The sequence below is a fragment of the Mauremys mutica genome, chromosome 3, assembly GCF_020497125.1.
Source record: "Mauremys mutica isolate MM-2020 ecotype Southern chromosome 3, ASM2049712v1, whole genome shotgun sequence".
NCBI classification, from domain to species: domain Eukaryota; kingdom Metazoa; phylum Chordata; order Testudines; family Geoemydidae; genus Mauremys; species Mauremys mutica.
In genome coordinates this window covers 162,728,736-162,749,672 of record NC_059074.1, presented here as the reverse complement: position 1 = coordinate 162,749,672, position 20,937 = coordinate 162,728,736, and the positions used below count along the sequence as shown (strand labels likewise).

The 20,937-nt window shown below is 43.0% G+C and overlaps 1 protein-coding gene across 3 annotated transcripts in view; it reads left to right on the top strand.

Moving 5' to 3' along the window:
- Positions 1–20,937, top strand: part of SPATA17 (spermatogenesis associated 17) — a 164,563-nt gene that overhangs the window by 70,698 nt on the left and 72,928 nt on the right. The window lies entirely within an intron of this gene.

The window sequence follows — 20,937 nt, the reverse complement described above, 5'->3', positions numbered from 1 at the left end:
GTTTGGTGAATATTTGTTCTTCATGTGAATACCTGTCTTTGCATGTGAAATTTCAGGCATGAACAAAACATTTGTTATTCATTATTTCCTATTTGTTGTTTGCTACTCATTGTTAGTTATTTGTTACAATAAAAATTATCAGTCATCCGATCAGGGAGCAGGAACAATACCATGTGACTCAGTGGCGGCAAATTTAGCCTTTTTCAGTGTTTTTGAATCATTTATGATCGACCCATAGTTTGAAACTTGTTTGTATTAATTGTATGTCAGTTTTGAAAAGTGAATGCATTAGTAAAAATGAGTAACTTTAATTGCAAAATTACTAAAATTCAAGGTCTGTTCAGAAGCAATTTGCAAACAGAGAAAAGGCCTAAGTTAGTAATTGAATATTATTCACCACAAATAATTTGGCCAGCTGTAGAAATAGTACATTTTCCACGTAGAATGTTCTTAAAGTCTTTACATTTTCTTGGACCATTATTTGGAAAAAATAACTTTTTTTAATAATAATTCCAATATTAAGCAGATACATCAAGCAAAAATATTAGAAATAAGGCAGCCTAACAAACCAAGTGTTAATGTGAATAAAATGTTCTAGACCTTTAGTATCTGAAAAATTAAACTATGGAATGTTCACCATTCGTTTAGATGGCTAGTGAGATGAACTGAATGACTTATGGTCTAAAATATAATGAACTCATTTTGTTCCTGATAGTGCCAGGTTAGAAAACTCAATTTTCCTTTACCAGTGGGGACTTTTACACCCCAAGATTCATCCATAAGGGATGGCGAGCAGCATTTGTACCTCAGTCCTCAAGTTAAGGTTTTCCTGGTGGAGGGCAGCAGTAAGCATAGTGGTCTGAAGGAGTTGGTTTCTGATTTAGCAAAAGCAAAGCTTGACAAACAAGGCTTTGCAGAACTAAAAACACTCCGGTTTTGCTCACTGCCAGGGTGACTCTGAGGCCACAAAATTTGCCACAGAAATCACAGTTAGATAGTGAATTCTGATCCAGGAACTGAGCTATCATTTTTTTATTTTTAAAAAAATATCCCCTCTATTATACCTAATAAGAAAAAATAAGTTAAATTCCTGTACATTACTGGCACTCATTTAAATTGCTGTATCTGCACTTTGCCTCTTCATGCAGCAAGATGGTTTGATATAAATGAACGAGTTTAGCAAAAATATTGAAATATGATTTTGGAGTTTTTTTCTTAGCTCCTTTCCTTATTGATTTGCTTCTTTGTGACAGATAGTTAAATAATATAATCTTAATGGTTATTGATATTAAATATCAGTATTTTCTGCTGTTGCTATTTCCATAATCTATTCCATAAACATTTTACCACAGCTGAATGAGAAATAAAATTTCAAGCAAAATACTGACAACATTATTTTAGGATATTTTATAATTCAGGAAGTCCCAAATGTTGCTAAAGATTAACATCTGTAGACTAAAAATAGGCTATCATAGATCTGAAGAAGTCAGTCTTCCACAGACTATTCAGAATTGTAGCTTTAGATGCTTGTGGGGCTAATGCTTGAGATATCATGTTGATGTCTTTTCCTTATGTTCTGCAGCACAAACATTAAAATTGACTGCCATTGTGACTGCAACAATTTGAATACTAGAGCGCCTCAGTGCTTACAAGTTCAACAGTTACATTTTTACAAAGGCTACAAATTAATGTAGTATTTAATATAGTGTAACACTTTGTCTAACCTGTGTCATGCTTACAATAAATAAAACATGGATCAATAAACTCAGTGATAGCTTTTAACAGAGTATATATATAAAAAAACATATAATAGTACATTTTAAAATGACCATTTTACTATATTTGTTGGTAAATAATGAACTCAATTTATTTATAAGAATTTGCAATAATATAGCAATTTAGTGTTGATGTTTGTACATATGCACTGTATTTATACAAACATTTTAACACAGATACATGATTACTTCAGCTATACATTAGTGCTTGAATTAACAGACCTTTATGAATTTATTAATTTAAAAATAAGGGTATCTTCTGAACAATTACATTTCAGAAGAAATCTAAACATTTGAGCATATTTGCATAATCAATATTTACTAGCGGTAATAGGGTTAATTTGTTGTCACACACTTAATCAACATTGTTCCCTGAAAATTGTTTGTTGTGCATCCCACTAACTTCAAAACATAAATAAATTTTACAGCTTTAGAAAAATAAACATATCTATTTTTTGTCTCTATGTAGCTGGTGTTCTTCATGCACCACAAATACAGACCAAACTTTGTAGCTATAAGAGGAGGTTTGAAAATAGAGAGTGATTTTTCATTTGAATAAAACTAAGTTAGTTGGAAAATAATACCTGGAGAAATAAATTATGAACTCTAAAATTCTATGCTTATGAAATACTGAGCTTTTAATCAACTCACTTTATGTATCAATAGCTTCAATAACTAGACAAGTAACAACTAACATATATGAGCTTCCTTTGTTTGAAGAAAATTTCTCCTACATGATTCCCATAATTATGAAGAAACCTGCTACAGACTTCATGCCCTTGTTATCAAGTAATAAATTATGTTGTCTGCTCCACCTACTGGTTGCTTTTTGCAAGAGATTCCATTGTGGAATATAGGAAGAAATATCTTGAAAAGGTGTCAAAACTGTTATCAGTCTAAATTCTATTAGAAAAACAGAACTCCTCTCTTTTGGATTTTAATAAGCTTATATGTATTTATGCTCAACAATATTTTCCTTATCTGCTTTTAAATGAACAATATAAGCGCTGTGTTTTATGATGAACGAGATACCTTAAAAATGCAAGGAGCTAAAAATTGCATGATAAGGTTAGCAAAAACTCTGCCTTTGTTCAGATTATTTCTTTCAATACAAATGTTGGCAGCACATTATAGAGTAAAAAAAAGTCCCACAGGTCTATTTTATATTTTTATTTTATTATTTCTTTTTTTACATTTATAAATCAAATCATGAACAGTTTCTTAAGCTAAGTTTGTTATCAGTCCATAATTGCAGTGTTCAAATTGGTACTATTGTGTTAATGGATCCCTTTTAAATATAATTAATATTTTTAAAAGATTTTTTAATTTAATGTTTCAATTATGAATATGTACAATATATCTGCTTTTCTCTCTTTGTATCAGTGAACTCAGATATAAGTGTGCAGGTTTTACCTGGTCTCCTCTAAGTACATATTAGCAAGTAAATGTGGCAAATGGATTAAGAGGCCAATTTTCCAAAGTGCTGAGAAACTGTAGCTGCCTTTGAAATCAATGGAAGGTGAAGGAGCTCAGCACCTTAAAGGAATTGTCCAGCACTTCACAGGATTGGGTTTGAAAAGGCCATGCTTGATGGGACAAGAGACTGCATGTCTCAGTCACTGCATGATTCTAACAGCTCATATCCCGGAGGTACTTGGGCACACAACACAGTAGCAGTGAAAGTCAGACCAATCCAGGGCTCTAGCAGCTATGGAGACACTCTGTATGTCAAAGGCTTAAGTAACCTCTACTATTATAATTGTCTGTGTCATTGGAAGAAGGAATAGCGAATCAGTGGAATAGTATTGCCTCACCCCTGTCCTGCTTTTCCTCCACACTACCATGTAAGGTGATGGGGAAAAAATACACATTTCCCATTCTCCTTCTGCTCCTAAACAGTGGAACTGATTTTGCTCAACTTTTCACTACCAAATTCATCTTTGTATAGAGACCAAGTATGGAAAATTGCAGCCCAAACGATGAAAGTTTTCCTTCATGACATTACTTCCACAGAGGCATAATGTGGGAGTTGTAAGCCTGGGCACACAGCCACAGAACCTCTTTGAGCATTATTGGCCATCTGGGTTGCCCCAAGCTCATAATCTCACACTGAAGGACTCATCCATCTTTGGTTCCAAGCCCAGTCCTTTCTCCTCTGGGATCCACCAAGCTGGGATCAGCTAGACTGATATTGTCAACAATTCCATGGGATCCTCTATTTATCCAAGAGCAGAAACGCATGCAAACATGTGAGACCCTCTGTTCTTAGAGAAATTGGTTCATTCAGTTCTGCTGGTGTTCTTCCTAGTGCTCCTGATTGAGGTACAGGATCTTCTGTTCGGCCATTTCTCTGCCTGCCTGGAAAACTTAACAGGGCAGTTTCATTCTCTGGGTATTGTGCCCTTTTGATTTTTTGTCCCTGTAGTCCTCAACCTTCTTCTTCTGTAACACCAAGAGAAGAGGGGTCCTCAGTAAGAGGGGGGCTGGTAAGAGACCTGTGTCTTCATTGCTGATGAGCCCTAGGTTTGCACCTCCTATAAAGATCAAGAAGACTGCTTCTCCTAGTTCTGCGGTTTTACAGGATGTGACATCCATCACTTTGTCAGAGGAGGATACTGTTGAGAAGTCCTCTGAAATGCCCTATTGTTCCCCATCTCCTGAGGAGGCTGTGCTGACTGCCTCTTCCTCTCCTCTCAGTGACACTTAGGGTTCCAAGGCTCATTTTGTAGGGTATCAGTTTCTCTTGACATTCTTTTGGAAGCTCCTAAGCAGAGAATCCTCATAAACTCCTTGATAACAGAGCTTCAAGAGAAGAACAAGGTAGGTTTCCCTATTAAAGACTGCTTGTTAGAGTCTGCAAAGGAAGTGTAGAATCATTCTGTTTCAACTGTCTCTGCCTCGGGGAAGCTCAACTCCTTCTATTGAATACTGAGAGAATAATTAGAATTATTTTTTTCTACCTTTTACCTTGGCATTTTAATGATCTCAGCAGTGGTTGGAAAGTCTAATTTGGGAAAGGTGTCTTCCTTTCCTGAGAAAAAGGAATGTAAACACTTTGAGCTTTTTGGAAGGAAGGCCCACTTCTTGGCAGCCTTGACTTTATGTGCTTCTAATTACTAAATGGTGAGTCAAGGTATAATTTTTTTTTTATGGTCCAAGATGTCTTCAGCACTTTCCTGAGGACAGAAACAGAAATTTTTGGAGCGCTTTTAAGAAGGTCAAGAAGTGTCAAAGAATACCGTTAGGGCTTTTTTTGAAATCTCTGATATAGCTTCTAAATCTCTAGCTACAACGTCTCACTTATAGGAACACTCCTACCGTCAGAATTCAGATTGTTCTGCTGAAGTGCAAGGCCAAGGGCACTGTCATGCAGTTTGAAGGTTCTGACCTGATCAGCTTAAAAACTGATGAGCCTCTGTTATTCAGGAGATCAGTTTAGGTGATTACATGGTCCCTTCTTATCTTAAAATCTAAGAAAAATCTGTGAAGTTTTGTTGGGAAACCACGAATAACAAAACAAAGTTGCTACGTTTTGTACTGGCAGTAGTCCCTATGATTTTCAACCAGTGTTTAGCTGTGATGCAGTCCAGCTATTGTGTCAGGGACTTAGTATGCTTAAGCACCTGGCTCTCAAGAGGCCAGTCTTATATCAGAGTCATTCATGCCCTGCAGGAGATTTTCATAGCTTGAGAGTAAACACTGATAAATTTATACTGACCAAGGTCCTTATGTTCATAGTAAGTACCCTGGGCTTGAAAAGGTTTTGTGTCTGCCTTCCTTAAGACAGATTCTTTAGTCCATGAACTTAGCCAGGCCCACACTGGAAGGCCTGGTAAGATTCTATGTTTGGATATAAGGCCTAATTTCCAGCTATACCTTTGTCAATTCACTTTCAAGGCTATGGATGCATTGCTTGCAAGGTTGATTGAGTTTGCTATACAGACCTATAGCTCACTTTCTGAATAAGGTAAAGGTGTAGCTATTCTGCTGCAGGTTGAGGGTTCCATAGGCTTTTATATCAGTTTTGTCTTTTTTTCTTTATTATTGTTATTGTAGAAATCATAATTGAGTCACTGATTTGCAGCATTCAGTGAGTCACTCACATATAACATTATCTACTGATTTATCATGTTTGTCAATTCATGCAGAAAAAAAAAAGAATACCTTCAGGTCTCTTTTCAGTTCTGCTTTGTCTGAAAGAGTGTTGAAGATTAATTTAGCACAAGTCAAATAACTACTGAGTACATTGTTTTTATTTTTTCAATTGCATTTGTTCCTAGAAGCAGAGACCATAACAAATAGGAATGGTACTGAGGGACTGATTATCCTCTCATTTAGACTAGTGTAAATCAGAAGCTAAGTCAGTGAAGTTCTTCTTCGAGTGCTTGCTCATATCCATTCCAGTTAGGTGTGTGCGCCGCATGCACGTTCATCAGAAGATTTTTACCCTAGCAACACTCAGTGGGTCGGCTGGGCGCCCCCTGGAGTGGCGCCACTATGGCACTGGATATATACCCCAGCCGACCCACCCGACCCTCAGTTCCTTCTTACCGCCCGTGTCGGTCGTTGGAACAGTGGAGTGCGGCATAGCTGACCTCCACTTCCCTAGCTTCCTCATAGTTATCCTCTTAATGATTTTATACATAGTTCGTTATATTTCTTTATCAGTTTTTCTTTATTTACTAGTTGTTAGTTATTTAGTGTTATATTAGTTAGCGGGTTCGGGGATTAGCCCCTTTCCTGCGCCCGGGACCGGAGCGCATGCCCGGCTCCCTGGGTTTCAAGCCGTGCTCGGCCTGCCACAGGCCTATGCCAACAGGAGATCCACACGATTCCTGTTTGAAGTGCCTTGGAGAGTCGCACTTATCTGCTAAGTGCCCCATTTGTAAGGCTTTCAAGCTGTGCACCAAGAAGGAGCGAGACATCAGACTTAAACAGCTCCTCATGGAGGCGGCCTTAACCCCTCCGTCTTCGGCACCGTCCACCGCTCCATCGGACTCTAGGAGCACCTCCTCGGCACCGGGCCACTCTTCCCTGCACAAGCCATGAGCGCCGTCGGCACCAAAATCAGCCCCGAGGCGCTCCCTCTCGCCTAAGGCGAAGAAAGCGAAGGCCGCTGCCACCTTGGCACTGCCCGCTCTGAGACAGCAGAGTGCGCCCCGATCGGACCGCCCGGCACCGAAACCTGCCGCGGCACCGACTACTCCGGCACCGACCATTCTGCCGGTACCATCGACTCCGGTCCCGCAGAGACCGTCGAGTCCGGAACCTGTGTCCTCCCCGGCACCCGTCGTGGTAGAGCTCACAATGCCGTCGACTCCAGAGGCCTTCGCAGCGGCAAAGGACCTTATTGCCATGATGGACCCGGCATTGCCTCCGCCCCCGGCACCTCCTGTGAAGGCGCTCCATTCCATTGGCAAGCCGTCCTTGCTCAGACCACCTCCTGGCACCGAGTCGGACCGGCACCGCTCGCGCTCCTGCGGATGCTCCCGGTCCCGTCGACGATCTCATTCTCTCCGTCGATCTCAGCGCTGCTCGCAGTCCCGGCACCGCTCTGGTACGTGGCACCGCTCAGACTCGCAGCATCGATCGTTTTCCCGCTCCCCAACTCGGTACTCGCGGCACCGTTCCAGATCCCGGTACCGCTACAGACACCGTGCCTCTCGGAGCCACTCTAGACACCGCGACTTGAGATCTCGGTCGACCTCCCGGCACCGGCCTGGTCGTAGGTCCCGATCTCGCTCTCGCTACCGCGCTGACTCCCGGCACTGGTCACCGGAACGCAGGGGAACGAGGTCAGTAGGCACGTCGGCACAAGGCTTCTCCGCTCCTCCATGGGCCTCCAGGCATGCATCGGTCTCATCACATGCCGACAGTTATTATGCTGATGAGCATGATTCTCAGGTGCCCACGGGAGTCTTCCAGGAGACCCGGTACCCAGACCAAGATCCTCAACAATGGGGTTTTTTGACTCCTTGGGCTTACCATCAGGCCCAAGGTGCTCCGCTGCCTCCCACTCACACAGGGCCATCAGAGCCACGTATCCTGGAGGTCGCAGTGAGCCGCCCCCCGGCTGAGACGGAGGTACCACCGCCACTCCTCCCAACTTCTCCTGCGCCTCTTGAGCAAGAGCCATCCCAGGAACCAGAGGATGGACAGGACACGCTTATCCCTGGGGTCTCTTCATCCTCCTCGCCGGATGAAGCAGTAGCGGGGACCTCCTCCTCAGGGCCTCCTCCAATAGATTTAAGGGCCCACCAGGACCTCCTTCGCAGGGTGGCACTGAGTATGGACATTCAAGCAGAGGAAGTGCCAGAGGTGGAGGACCCTGTCGTCAGCATTTTATCGGCAGACGCTCCAACTAGGGTAGCTCTACCGTTCATCAAGACCATTCAAGCTAATGCTGACACCCTTTGGCAATCGCCTGCCTCCATCCCTCCGACGGCAAAAGGGGTGGAACGAAAATATATGGTACCCTCTAGGGGGTCTGAGTACTTATACGTCCCCCCTCCCCTCTCATCGCTCGTTGTCCAATCGGTCAATGAAAGGGAGCGTCACGGACAGCAAGCCCCAGCCCCTAAGTCTAGGGAGGCTAGACGGATGGACCTGCTCGGCCGCAAAGTTTACTCTGCGGGCGCCCTACAACTTCGAGTGGCTAACCAGCAGGCCTTATTGAGCCGTTACAACCATAACACCTGGACGGAGGTGGCTAAGTTCCAGGAACTACTCCCCCAGGACTCACACCAGGAATTTGCCGCTTTCCTGGAAGAGGGTAAAATGGTGGCTCGTACATCCTTGCAAGCCTCCTTGGATGCGGCTGACTCAGCGGCCCGGACTCTGGCCTCTGGAATTACCATGCGGCGCATCTCCTGGCTGCAAGTTTCCAAACTTCCCCCAGAATTGCAGTATACGCTCTCAGGACTTGCCCTTCGACTGCAAGGGTTTGTTTTCCAAGAAAACCGATCTCAGGCTCCAAAGCCTGAAGGATAACAGGGTCATTATGTGCACCCTAGGGATGCACACCCCGGTGACCCAGCGATGTTCGTTCCGCCCCCAACCGTACCGACCTTACTTTATGGCCAGATACAGACAAGACTCTGGGCGGCGACGTGGTCGGGGGGGGGCGTAGGCATCAGTCTGGACCCCAGCCATCCCAGAGCCGCGGTCCCTCCAAGCCACCGGCGGGGCCAAAGTCGTCCTTTTGAAGGTGCGCCCGGGGACGGCCTACCAGCTTCCACACAGGATCCTTTCCCTCCTTTTTCCAACCGCCTTTCCTACTTCCTCCCGGCGTGGACTCGGCTGACCTCGGATGCCTGGGTCCTACGCACAGTGGAACGTGGATACCACCTCCAATTCGTTTCACCCCCACCTTCCCACCCTCCTTCCCGGTCCCTCTTCAGGGACCCCTCTCACGAGCAACTCCTCTTACAAGAGGTGCAGACGCTCCTCGCTATCGGAGCGATAGAGGAGGTTCCAGAGACAGAAAGAGGCGCAGGGTTTTATTCCCGTTACTTCTTGATCCCCAAGTCCAAAGGGGGCCTCAGACCTATCCTAGACCTGCGAGGCCTCAACAAATTTCTGATAAAATTGAAGTTCCGCATGGTCTCCCTGGGGACCATCATCCCGGCCTTGGATCCTGGAGACTGGTATGCCGCCCTCGATATGAAGGACGCTTATTTTCACATCGCCATCTTCCCCCCGCACAGGCGTTTCCTCCGGTTTACGCTCAATCACCTTCACTTCCAATTTGCTGTCTTTCCCTTTGGCCTATCCACGGCCCCAAGGGTATTCACGAAATGTATGGCCGTCGTCGCCGCCCACCTCCGTCGGCGCGGCATCTGCATATTTCCCTACCTAGACGACTGGCTTATCAGGGGACATTCACAGATCCAAGTGCAGTGGCATGTAGCCGTGATCAAGGACCTGTTCACGCGGCTGGGCCTGTTGCTCAATGTGGAAAAGTCCACCTTGATCCCCACCCAGAGGCTAGATTTTATAGGAGCAACCCTGGACTCTTCTCTAGCCAGGGCCTACCTACCTCAGCCTCGATTCCAGGCCCTCACGCAGATCATTCAGGGGCTTCGGACCTCCCCCCATGACCTCGGTCCGTACCTGCCTCAGCCTTCTGGGCCACATGGCGGCATGTACTTACGTAACCAAACACGCCAGGCTCCGCCTTCGCCCCCTCCAGACGTGGCTCAACTCCGTATATCGCCCAAACAGGGATCCTCTAGACACTCTGCTCACCGTTCCACTGAGCACCCTACGCTCTCTGGACTGGTGGCTGGCCCCATCCCAAGTGTGTGCGGGGATGCCATTCCATCCACCCCAGCCCTCGCTCTCCCTGATGACAGACGCCTCGTCCCTCGGATGGGGGGCTCACCTCGGCCACCTTTGCACACAGGGCCTCTGGTCATCGCAGGAGTTGAAGCTTCACATCAACGTCCGAGAGCTACGCGCGGCACGCCTCGCGTGCCAGGTGTTTCAGAACCAACTCAGCGGCTGTTGTGTCTCAGTCTTTACGGACAACACAACGGCCATGTATTATATCAACAAGCAGGGGGGAACTCGATCTTCCCCACTTTGTCAGGAGACGATGCAACTGTGGGAATTCTTCATAGCCCACTCAATAGACCTAGTGGCGTTTTTCCTCCCCGGCGTGAGGAACACCTTAGCAGATCACCTGAGCAGATCTTTTCTGTGTCACGAATGGTCGCTAAGACTGGACGTTGCTCGTGCAATTTTCCAACAGTGGGGGTTTCCCCGGATAGACCTGTTCGCCTCTTGAACGAACCGGAAATGCCAGGACTTCTGCTCCTTCCAAGGCCTGTCACCAGGGTCCCTTTCGGACGCATTCCTCATGTCCTGGAGGCGCCATCTCCTCTACGCCTTTCCCCCGTTCCCCCTAGTCCACAGAGTCCTGATGAAGCTCCGCCAGGACAAAGTGCATCTCATTATGATCGCGCCAGCGTGGCCCAGACAGCACTGGTACACCACACTGCTCCACTTCTCCATAGCCAGCCCAATTCCTCTGCCGCTTCACCCAGATCTCATAACCCACGGCAATCTCCATCACCCGGACCTGCCGGCCCTCCATCTCACGGCATGGCTCCTGCATGGCTACGAGGGTCGGAGTTAAGCTGCTCTGCTCCTGTGCAACATGTCCTATTGAGCAGCAGGAAGCCTTCCACTCGCTCTACATACCTAGCCAAGTGGAAACGCTTCTCTTGCTGGGCCCAGGCGCGAAATGCTCGCCCCTCGGAGCTTCCTATTCCAGCTATCTTAGACTACCTTTGGTCCCTCAAGCAGCAGGGCTTGGCATTGTCCTCCTTGCGGGTACACCTAGCGGCCATTTCAGCTTTCCACCCAGGAGAGAGTGGCCACACAGTTTTTTCTCACCCATTAGCCGCCAGATTCCGTAAGGGCCTTGAGCGTCTCTATTCTCAGGTGCGCTACCCGGCTCCAACCTGGGACCTCAGCCTGGTCCTCAATAGGCTCATGTCTCCACCTTTTGAGCCCTTGGCCACCTGTTCACTGCTGTACCTGTCCTGGAAGACAGTATTCTTGGTAGCCATTACATCGGCCAGGCGGGTCTCCGAACTCTGAGTGCTCACGGTGGACCCGCCCTATACTGTGTTTCACAAGGACAAGGTACAGTTGCGTCCGCATCCAGCGTTCCTCCCGAAAGTGGTATCAGCTTTCCACACCAATCAGGACATCTTCCTCCCGGTCTTCTTTCCGAAGCCGCATGCATCCCCACGGGAGCAACAGCTACACTCCCTAGATGTCCATAGGGCGCTTGCCTTTTATATTGACCGGATGAGGTCGTTCCGAAAGTCCCCCCAACTATTCGTTGCCGTGGCCAACCGGATGAAAGGTCTTCCCATCTCATCTCAGAGGATCTCCTTGTGGTTGACGGCGTGCATACGCACGTGCTATGACTTGGCTCATGTTCCCTCGGGCCATCTCACCGCCCATTCCACCAGAGCTCAGGCTTCTTCAGCCGCCTTCCTGGCCCATGTACCAATACAGGAAATATGTCGTGCAGCGACCTGGTCATCGGTTCATACCTTCACTTCGCACTATGCTCTGGTCCAGCAGTCTAGAGACGCTGCAGCCTTTGGCTCGGCGGTTCTACACTCCGCCACATCTCACTCCGACCCCACCGCCTAGGTAAGGCTTGGGATTCACCTAACTGGAATGGATATGAGCAAGCACTCGAAGAAGAAAAGACGGTTACTTACCTTTGTAACTGTTGTTCTTCGAGATGTGTTGCTCATATCCATTCCACACCCACCCTCCTTCCCCACTGTCGGAGTAGCCGGCAAGAAGGAACTGAGGGTCGGGTGGGTCGGCTGGGGTATATATCCGGTGCCATAGTGGCGCCACTCCAGAGGGCGCCCAGTCGACCCACTGACTATTGCTAGGGTAAAAATCTTCCGACGAATGTGCACGCGGCGCGCGCACACCTAACTGGAATGGATATGAGCAACACATCTCGAAGAACAACAGTTTCAAAGGTAAGTAACCGTCTTTTACATCAGGATAAAACTGTATAAATAATATTCTTACCAAAGCCTAATAACGAATATTCAAAAGGCACACCTGATTAATCTAGTGTGGTCCTGTAAGCACTTGAAAAACAATTGGTCTGAAGTGACACTGTTTGACACTCACTCTGTCTTTGGACACCTGGCAGTTTTATTCTTATAAAGGTGAGGACTCAGTAAATAAAGCACTGGCCTCTGATCTTTGGATCCTTAGTTTAAGAGGCAAGGCTACAGGTTTGGTCATTTGAGCTTAGTCCCAAATGAACAGTCCACATCACAAAATGGCCATACATAATTTGTTACTATTGGCAGTCTACGTTTAGGAAAGGCCAAGGACTGAGCTTGAAGAATGAATTTGCTCTTACCTTTTACATTTTATTTCCTCCCTCTTTACCATTATACCTATTATTATCCTATCTCTAAAACATTCCTGGGCTGAAATTATCATTTATCCTAGGTACTCATATTTCCTGGAGATAAAAAAATGTAACCACTTTAGTTCAAAAGTAGAGGCACCCCCAATCACCTATCTGTGGGTGTTTTATACACACTCCTCACCTACTTGTCACCAAGTCAGATGTCTCGCGTGACTTTCCAAAGCTTGTACCATTACAGATTCCATTTAAATTAAAAAGGGAGTGTGAGCTTTCCTAGCTCTCCAACAGACTTTCAGTTACATTTTAATAGTATTAGTAAGTAATGTACTTTTCTCTTTTCTTTATAGTTCTATAGTCTGTTTTCATAAATGATTATTTTCAAAGGATTCTCAGTCTACATTAAGTCTGTCTTACAGTACTTGCCAAATATATGTTTGATCAGCAAGTCTCATTGGTCTTGCTGTGCCACATCAAAGTCATCTTTGGCATATACATTCACCTGCATACGGTGGTTTAGACTATGCCAGCCTCTGCACAGGGCTGCAAGATAGAAGGGTCACAAGATCTTTTTCACCCACCCTTTGTGCCCCAGGGGCGGGGGGGCGGCAGGCATAATTACAGTCTTTGTGCTCTCCTAAGAAAGACTGTTCTTGTCTAGTGCTGCTGCCTGTGCCGATTAACCCAAAGAGAGTGGGATGAGGTGGGAATGGCCCAGCTGCTGGGTTCATGCTGTACCCTCTAAAAATATAATGCAGTAACAGGGATCCTTGTGACCTCTTGGAGACATTGTTCCTGGACAAGAAACAATAGCTCCTGGAGCTCCTGCTAGGCACATAATTGCTAGGCACTTCACTGCTACTAGGCATACAAAGCAGGCCCATGTGTTCAAAGAATAGTTGAGACCTGTATTTTTGTAAAATCACTCTTTAAAAATTCCTGCTACCTAAAGGTCCTTTTTCTGCATCAAAATTGTATAATCTGTGGTTTGTTTTCTCCAGGCAATGTACCAGTTGCTGCAATCCTGTGGGTAGCATTAGTGGCAGACTTTAAGCGATAGGCTGAGTGACCTATGAAATGTGTACATAGCAAAGATCTGTGAAAAAGTTCTCTTCTGTGTATTACAGTCATTTGTGCCAGCAAGAGGCTGGGATTATTCCACTGGTGAGTAATTGAACAGAGGGAAAAAACGAGAAGTCCTTGTGGCACCATAGAGACTAACCAATTTATTTGGGCATAAGCTTTTGTGGGCCATAACCCACTTCATCATGCATCTGATGGAAGTGGGTTATAGCCCATGAAAGCTTATGCCCAAAAAAATTGGTTAGTCTCTAAGGTGCCACAAGGACTCCTGGTTGTTTTTGCTGATACAGACTAACACGGCTACCACTCTGAAACCTGAACAGAGGGAGTTATAAGTTGAATGTCAACTTTCAGCTTGGTGCTGTGCAAACACAGAAGACAGAGTCCATGCCCCAAGGAATTTACAATCTAGAACAGTTACAGAGTAAACTGTTCAGACACAGAGCACTACATTTATCCCTGGTATAACTCAACTGAAGTCAATCTAATTATTATAGGGTTAAATTTGGCCAATATACAGTAGTGCATTTAGTGCTAATATGAGCTTGACGTGATGCAGGAATCTTGCGGAGGTAATTTTTGAAAATATACTATGAGAATAAGTATATTGTAAGGAGGAGAGAAAGGTCATTTGGTGTACAATAAGAGGGAGACTAGGGATGGGATGGAAGAAGGCATGAAGATGAAGTACCATACATTTCTCAACAGCAACCCTTCTGGTTGATTAAGAAGTGGCATTGATGGTATCCCAGCTTTAATGAAACTTCAAGATGAGTGATGTATACACTGATTCCTTGGTTTCCCAGCTCTTGGGCAAGCAAATACAGTTAAGGTAATGTCCCCTCAGTTAACTTACACAGAGTTTGCTCCCTATTAGATTCTGTCACTTGGAATCTGGTAAATACTGTTATATTGACAGGTATTACCTGTCCAAGAATGAGCATGATCAGTGCTGCTCTGACCCTTAATAACATCTCTCCTCTACTTTTCTCCCCATCATGTTTTCTCCCTCTTCTCTAGTTCCTCCTTTTCTCCCATATGCGTATCTTAATTGCCTGAAGCCTGGAGCCATCCCTCAACATTTTCCTCTTTGTTGCGGCTTTACCCTTTTCCTGCTTCTTTTCTATTCTTTCCTTTGTCACACTGCTTCATCCTCTCTTCTTTCTTCTCTTCCACACAGCACTATGTCCATTCATGAAAATCTCAGCTCATTGTTTACTGGTCCCACTGTAACCAGTGAGGTAACTCAGCTACTCACACTATCCCCATGCAGTTTATTTGCATTGTGAAATCGTACTGGCTTAATTAAAATGAATTCTCAAATGAACCAGTCAGAATGTGTTATTGCAGGGAAGAGAGCATCACATGCATACACAAAGAAACAGACAGACATATAGAGACACTGAAGGTTAGTGGAACACTAGTTTACTTAATCACATGTATATGTTCTTGGGGAAATAAAAGTATTTCTCTATTTAGCAGCTGTTGTCACAAAATCCCATATAATTGTCCAGATCTGTCCTGTAAAGAAGAGCTTCTATCAACTCTCATATTCACCTGTATAACCTATAGCACTTACCATATTCTAACAGGATATCATTGGATAATTAGAGGGATTTGTTTCCAATCCTTTGGGAGAAATGGTGTGACCAAGCCATAGGCTAATTGCCTTTTATGACCGGTTGTTTTTGTCTTTATGGGAGGGATGATGTTAGTAAATAGTAAATGGAGTTATAATTTGCAGTTTACAAATACAGAAACTGAAGCACAGGAGATTGTGGTGGGACAGGTTATCACCCCAGTCAAGAAGGGGTTAAAGAGCTCCTCTTGGCATAATCAGCTCCAGCTTGGCCACCTGTGATGCCTGTCAAACCTGGAGGAGGGCAGCTCCTGAAAAGGGATGATCCAAGCCCAGTGCAGGGTGGCACTCAGAGGTAAGAGAGCTAGAGCTCCCTAGCCCCACAGAAGGGACTGATTACCAGGAGAAGCTGAAGAGCGTCTGCCACCTAGACCCTCCAAAGAAGTGGAGGGACCTTCTTTACTTTATTTTCACTTTTTGTTTAGAATCCAGGGTGCTTAGCATAGGTCCTTTGGACACAATGGGGGCCCAGACCCCCTTCACAGAGACTACTGACCTCTTACCTTGTGGAGAATTGCTGGGGTAGACTGGACTGTTCTGTGGGCTGCACTGTTATTTGGTTTGCCCTTACCATTTTTTTGGAATGTTAGACCTAGAAGGGGGGTTGCCACCTCCCAGAAACTTATGGCTGGATGACCATTCTGCATTCTAAACTAGCAAACAGTGACACCTACAAGCAGAGAAGAATGTCTGTGACAAGAGAGGTGCTCAGTCTCACCCATATGACAAGGAGTAAGGACAAAATTTTCAGAAATAAGTGACTTGTTTTTCAAAAATACAGAGAACCAACAACACCTAGTCAACAGGAGCTGTTGGGTGTTTGGCATTTTTTAAAATCAGGCCATATTTAGGCACCTAAATATTAATTTAGACACTTTTAAAAAATAATCTTGCCCTAAGGTCAAATAGGAAGTCCATGAGAGAACCTGGAATGTTCTCCTGATTCCCAGCTCTTTTTCTTCACTGTGGGAACATTGTTTTATACGCTACCACTCACACATCCAAGTTCTCATCCCTGATCTGGTTGTCAAGATGCTGGATTAGAATTAGAATAAAAAGAATAAAGTGTCAGTCAGACACAGAATCCATGAAAGATTGATGATGTATTTATGGGATAGCCTTACTCTTGCAGGAGATTGGGCTGTGGTGTCTTGGCTGGGTACCCCAGCTGTTGTGTTCCCTATATTAGGACCTCAAAATAGTTTATTCCTGTTTTATCCTGGGGTCTAAATACTCCAGCAGCAGTTATTTATGTGAAGGGACTTAAATATTCCACTGTGATTTTGTTGCCTGCAGTGGACCTCAATGTCTTTGCAGGATTTGTGTTTAGTTTTGTATTCCATGGCAAAGACTATCAGCCACCAATATTTTCTCACCCCTGGCACTGTCTTTCCTTTAGAACATGATGGTGCTATTATTTTGGTATTAAACAAAAATCTTAGATTGGAGGGATTGAACTAAACCTTGCAACGTGAAAGCAGAATAACAATAACGAATGTTTCTATTTCTCTGTTTAAACAGAATATATATTATCTGGAGGACAGGTAATTAATCCCACTTGCGAGAAAATACTCTACTCATCACTCATTTATGACTTCTTCATTTTCTGAATAAATGGTTTATCACAAACACATCCAATATAGACCCTGCTGTAGGTAATAGGCTGGATCCTCCAGTCCTTTGCAGACAAATCTCTTATTGAAATCAAGTGAGCTTTTGCATAGAGGCTGCAGAATCAAGCCCAATATATTAATTGGATACAGTTGACTAAACAGTCACCTTGCATATACCAGTGCAACACTACTGGGCTCAGTGGTGTGACACCTGGATAAAGAACTAATTCAGAACTGATTAAAGTCAGTGAACATTTTGTTATTGACCTCAGTGGTAGCAAAATCAGATACTAAATTAGGGATTTGGGGATGGTTTGTAGCATTTTTCAAACTGAATATGTTGGTTCTACATTTCTTCAAATTTTATCTAACATATATTTTGTGTAATTAAAAAAATACAGATTATTCTTATTTGTGAGAAAACATCTTCTGAAATAGATTAAATTTTTCATATTTGACCTCACACACCTACTTGGTGCTATCATAGTTTTTATATAGAGTTTTGTAGCAGATTTTTTCTAAATACATTTTGTGTTAAACATAATATCTCTTTATTTTATTTTCATTTTGTATGCAATAACTCCATAGTCTGTTGCAATCCAGTAATCTATACATTTGAAATCATTTTTAAAAACAAAACAAAACATAAATGGCTCTGAAATCATTTCAACAAGGTTTTTCATTCTGAGTCATTAATGTTTTAAAGTAGTTCTTCTGCCTCCTAAAAAAAACTATATCTGGGGATTAACAAGATTGTTCACTGGAATTCATGTGGAAGCATAACTGCAGTAGCTGAGAAATGATCATGTTTCCTTTTAGTTCTCAGCAAGAGTAATTGAATGTTGAATATCTTACTAAACGCTGGACTGTGACAGTGTGTTAACACTCTGACTATCTCCTAACAGCAGGGCAATTATTTGCTGAGTGGGATTTTTATAAATCCCCTGGCAGTAGTATGTCCTGATAATTATGATGAAGTGCACTGGTCAGTGTTGATTCAGCAATCCCATCTCTAGCAAATATTTCATTCACAGCTCTCCTTCATGTTTTTACTTTTATGGCTTTAAAAATCTGTTCCCTCTTTTCTCAACTTGCTTTGTTTTTAAAAATTAAAATGGAGCACAAAAGTATTTTCAAGTTAACACCCTATCTTGTTGGGTTGCTCTCTCAGTCCCTCAAAACAACTACAGTTCATAACATATATACTGTATATTGAGGAAAGAGTCATCTGACTCCTGGTTAAATGAGCACTATGAGAAAGTAAAACTTTATTTTAAGCCCTTATCCTGGCAGTCAGTCAGCCAGACATACTGCCTTGAAGTTATTTTTTTCAGAAATAAATGATTGTTAAAAAGAGACATTTACATTTATGATGGTTATATATGAGATAATTATTTTAGCCTTCCAGCAATCATGTGGGAAAGTATTTAACACAGAACATTCCTTTACTTGCAGCTTGATTAAAATATATTGAGACATATGAAGTATTTTTAAGATAGGAGGAAAAATTCTCTAAAGACTTCATGATTGCACTTTATCTGAAAACCAGCTCCACTCCTTTTTAATTTTACATATGTATGCACATTTACTGTTTACCAGTTACAGCTACCAGCACGTGCTTTGTTGTTTAAAACTATATGGTGTCTATTTTAGTATCTAAAAGACAAGAAATTAGTCAACTAAAGACATCCCTATATTCCTAACTAAAAATACCTAAACCACCCTCTTCTCTATATCATCCTGTTCACTAATCCTCACTGTGCAACCACACAATCATCTTCCCTCTCATGCCTTCCCCCTCCCTTGTTACATTGTCTAATTTCACTTGAAAGATCCTAGAGGCAGAGATCATGTCATCTCTTTATTCTGAGATGTACCTAGTAAACCTGTGGGTACAGATGGAAACTATAAATAATAAACATAATGAAATTAAAAGTTAGAAAAGATATAACCATGGATGCTCCACAGCCCAGCCCAAACTCAGTGACAAAAATGATACTGAATAGAAAAAAATTCAGATATGGTGTTCATTAAATTAATGAGTTTGCATTTTTATCATATCTTTGTTTCTTTCTCCATGTACCATACTTAATTATGAAGATAAAAATGATTGGAAGAAAGCTAAATGATAGATTGTTAGAAATGCAAAATGATTCAAAATATTACTGTAATGCTAAGGATGACTGGGTAACAAATGGTACATTTGCTAGTATGCTTGACCTGGCACAATTAATATTCTAGGTCATGCTTGGGTTTCCATGATGGAGGGTCTGATGGGGAGAATTCCAGGGAAAAAATATATATCTATTGTATAACTCATTTCTCTCTCTCACCTCCCGCCCCCAAACGAGTTAGAATCATAGCCTTAAAAAAATCTGTGCTTTTCACACCTCATTTGCCATATTCACCACTGGGCCACCATTCAGCAGAAGGGCCTGATGCAAGGAGGTCAGTAAGAAGCTATTAGCAGAGTCCCCTCCTGAGATTTCTTTGGTCTTATTGAGTAGGAAGTTAGCATGACAGTACTGCAAATAACTCAGTTGTAGGTTTTTTAACAGTTAGCACAGATTTCCCCATAGTGTTTGTCACTTCAGAAAATTGTTCCTGAAAATGAAATCCCAGAAAGCTGGCATTGACAGAAGCCCTTCTCAGTTGTGAAGAACATGATACAGAAAAATGTGTCATGATCCCCACAGGCTAGGTGTGATTTCTATAACCTATAATAATATTTGGGGTGGGGTGGGGGAGGGAAATCACAGTCTACTTACAGAAGTTGGTTAAAAAAGTGTGTGCGGGGAAATTGGAATCAAGGTACTAGATAATTTCTTAAGACTGCTAATTTACTACCATTATCAATAAGCTTATGAAAAGCAACATTAACTATGATGATCGTATAGTTGAGAGAATATTATGTTAAGGTCAGAAAAAAAGAGAATAAGATACGAATTCTAAAACACTATGTCAGGCTGCTTTAAGATAAAAGATGACTAAAAATCAAAGGTTCCAAACCTGCAACTTCTTGCACTCATGAACACTACTATTACCCAATAAAGTGAATAGGGATCTGTGGGTACAGAAGACAGCCTGTGTACAAGAAGTTGTAGGAACAGAGCTTTGATTTGCTGAGATGTGTTAACTGTATCAGAACAATAGTTATAGATGGGCCAGAACTGGAACACTGAATCCAGCCTTTTTTTCACAAATATTCCACAAGTTCAAGCCTGGATCTGAAATTTGCAGCTCAGGCCTAGCTACATGATGGGCCTGAACAAGCATATATTAAATCCAAACACTGCTACAAATTTGGGGTAAATTTTGTATTCCGCTTTTAATATAGATCTGAACTCTGCAGCTTTGGCTGATATGCTAGTAATTAATACATTTATCAGAACACTAGCATATATAAAATTAAACTTTAAAATAATTAATATTACTTGAAAAAATGATAAAAATTGAAATACATCTGGTAACGAACTTTGTCTCAGATCCCACCGAGAAATCAAACTGTAGAGACCCTTGTATTTGTGCAGAGTCCCATTGCTTCACTACGACTGCATGCAGGCTAAATTCTTTTTCAGGATTGGGGCCATCATTTGCATGTCTTAATTAAACTGATAGTTTGTAAAAGTGAACTATAAAAAAGCAGCCTTTAAGTTATTATTTTAGCAATAATAATCTGAAATACATTAAACTATACTTTCCTATTCTGCCACTATAAAGTGCAAAATATCTGAATAAAGTCCTGTAAAGCATATGCAGGAACTCTATACAGATTACGAAATGCAGTTACAGAAGGCCATTATGCTTACAGGGGCATTTGCATTTTTCCATCTCGTCTATGTATACACGTAAATGTGAAATAGTTCAAATAACAGTGTCCAATGGGTAGATAACAGATAATGA